This window comes from Galeopterus variegatus, unplaced genomic scaffold (genome assembly GCF_000696425.1).
Source record: "Galeopterus variegatus unplaced genomic scaffold, G_variegatus-3.0.2 Scaffold963, whole genome shotgun sequence".
Classification (NCBI taxonomy): domain Eukaryota; kingdom Metazoa; phylum Chordata; class Mammalia; order Dermoptera; family Cynocephalidae; genus Galeopterus; species Galeopterus variegatus.
Window position 1 is genome coordinate 262,662 of NW_007727074.1, and position 3,176 is coordinate 265,837.

A 3,176-nucleotide genomic window follows, 5' to 3' on the forward strand; every position below is an offset into this window, starting at 1 on the left:
TCTGATTTTTTTTACCGTCATTGTGTACACTTCAAATTTGAGATTTTACCTTCCAAATTAAATCATGTTTTTGGTAGCAGCATTTGTCATGTTAGAAATAGAGTCATGTTTCACTTAACAATGGGGATGAATTCTGAGAAATGTATTGTTAGGCGATTTCATCACTGTGTGAACATCACAGGGTATACTTACACAAACCTGGTAGCCTAATACATACCTAGGCTACATGGTATAGCTTATTGCTATATATCTCATGTATGTGACTCGTTGTTGACTGAAACATTGTTATGAGGCACGTGGCTGTAAAGAGAAGCAAAGATTTGTTTAAATATCTAATCTAATTTCATGAAAGAGTGGTTTCAAATGAGGTTATATTAAAACATCTTTTAATGTTTCTATTCATCCCAATTCAGGACTCCTCCCACTATCACCAATTGAATGATTGCTTTGATTTGCATTTTTTCTGATTATCAATGAGTCTGTGTTCATATATTTGGTAGCCAATTAGGGTTTGCCTTTCTGTGAATTCTTGTTTATATCTTCATCTCATTTCTGATTGGCCGTCTACATGTGCAGAAATTCCTTATATCCCAGATTCTTTACATACTAGATATTGGTTACTTCTCCCCATTTGGCATCACTCTATGTTTCTCAGTTATTTCATTAGGGGAACAGAAGTCTTTGATACTTTAACATTATTAAATTCATCTTTTTTTTCCCCCTAAAAGTTTGAGTTTGGATCTCATTTAAGAAATTTTTATCCACCTGAGTTCACAAAGATATCCTCATATTTATTAGCTTCTTGTTTTTCCATTTCATATTTAAGTCTTTAAAGCTAAATGTCGGATGAATAATAGCATTAATTTGTATCATGTATTGATCCAGATTTCCTAACATCACCTACTATACAATCTGCTCTTTCCTCTCCAATGCACAGTTTTCAGCTCTTTCAGATGGAACTTTTGTTCCATCGTTTAATTTTTTGTTTCTTCATAAGTACATGTAGTTTTTATTACTATGGTCTTTTTGTTATGTCTTAAAATGTGTTAGGGAGAGATTCCCTTTTTTTATTTTCTAAGTTGATATATCTATTCATGGATATACACACACATACACATGCACATGGACTACACACCCACACATGCTACACACACACACACACACACACACATCATGGACTAAGTTTATTAAGTTCCTAAAAAAATACAGCTGGAATTTTGGTTAGTGTTACATTGAATTTATAGGTTAATATGCAGAGCATTGATATCTTTATAGTGTAATTTGCTCCACCAATAAACATGTTATCCAAAATTTATTCAAGTTTTTCTGAATGTCTCTTAGGAGAGTTTTAAAATTTTCTCTCTAGGTTTTGTATAATTTTTGCTAAGTTAATTCCTTTGTACTTTTAATGTATTCATTATAATGAATGATACCAATTTTTTACTGAAAATTTTTAGCTGGTTATTAGGGGTTTAGGAACATTCTGGATTTTGTAAGTTAACCTATATTTGGAAACCATGCTAAACTGTTTATTGATTCCAAGTTTTTCTGTTTATCCAAGTAGTTTTCCATGCACACGATCATCTCTCTTACAAGTAATGACAGTTTTTCTTCTTTTTTTTCCAATCCTTACACCTTTTTTTGATATTAAATAATAAAGATAACAGTTACCTTTTTCTTGTTTCTGAATTCAAAGGCCATGTCTAAAATTTCTTTAAGTACAATATTTGCTGCAGTTTGGCCAGTAAGCATATTATCAAGTTTAGAAAATGTTTTATTATTCCAATTTTCTTTGTCTTTATAATAAATACTTTGTTGAACTACGCAATTTTTTGGCACCTGCTGAGACAGTCATATGAATTTCCCACAGTAGTCCACTCATGATAAATTACATTGACAGATTTTCTAATATTAAACATTCTGGGAATTTTTCTGCTTTATATTTGTAAATAAAACAAGACTATAATTTCATATTCTTGTATTTTTCTTTCCTGAATTTGAAATTAAAGCCTCAAAGAAAGAGCTTAGTAATTTTATATTTCTCCTTTTTTGGAACATATGTAAGATAGAGATTTTAATTCCTTAACAATCCTCTCGGTCTGTGGCTTTTTTTGCAGGGGATTTTTTTTTTTTTCAATTTCAATTTAATTGCTTTCAAAATCATTGGCCTATTTAATTTTTAAATCTTCATGACTAATTTGTACTTTCCGAAATTTACCCATTTTGTGTAAGATTCAAATTGATATGACTGTTCAAAATATTGTGTTTTTTTACTATTTGTTAAATCAGTATTAGTTCTCACTTTTTATTCTATATTGAATTTACTTTTATCTTTTANTTTTTTACTATTTGTTAAATCAGTATTAGTTCTCACTTTTTATTCTATATTGAATTTACTTTTATCTTTTATTTTCTTAGTAAATCTTACCACAGGTTTGTTCAATTAATCTCTAGGAAAAAATTCTTTTTATATTTATTCAATTTTTGTTCCTTTTTATTGATTTCTGCCTTTAGTTTTATTATGTCCTTTCTTCTCAGTTTGTTGTGTTCACTGTTTGCTCAACATTGGTATCTAATAAATACAGTTAAGATGATATATTAATTCAGAGTTCTCATTTAAATCTGTTTAGGAACTTTAATGCCACTTTTTTCTTTTTTTGCAAAGCATTATTTAAACTATATAAGCAAATTTCTTCATTTCCAAAGAGTCTTTAAAGGAATGTTCACACTTAATGATGGCAGGGATTTAATTTTTCCTCTTTCATTCACTGTTCTGTGTCCTAAATCTCTATTTTTTGTGTTTTGAACCTATTTTTATGTTGTAATTACTGATATAACTTTTTCATTTTATTAATTTTCATATTTTATTTTAGTACTTTATTTTACTTATTATTATTTAGCATTTTACTTAGTATATTTTTATATTTTAGTATTTTATTTTAGCATTTTCCTCCTATTGTGTCTTCCATTAGTCTAAATATTCTTCTGCTAGTTTAAGTCATACTTTATGCTTATTTTTCTGTCTTCTAACTTACTAAGGATAATATGTATGTTCGTTTTTAAAAGTCAGTTTCTTATCTTTTCCAAAATATATACCGTAGCATAATTCTCTCTGCCTTTCATAATCTCATTTCCTAACCTCAGTCCTCCTTCCATGTAGGTCTGAATTATTTAAT

At 28.7% G+C, this 3,176-nt stretch overlaps 1 protein-coding gene across 1 annotated transcript in view; it reads left to right on the forward strand.

Annotated features, from left to right (window-relative positions):
* Positions 1-3,176, forward strand: part of LOC103591338 (OX-2 membrane glycoprotein-like) — a 32,626-nt gene that overhangs the window by 24,381 nt on the left and 5,069 nt on the right. The window lies entirely within an intron of this gene.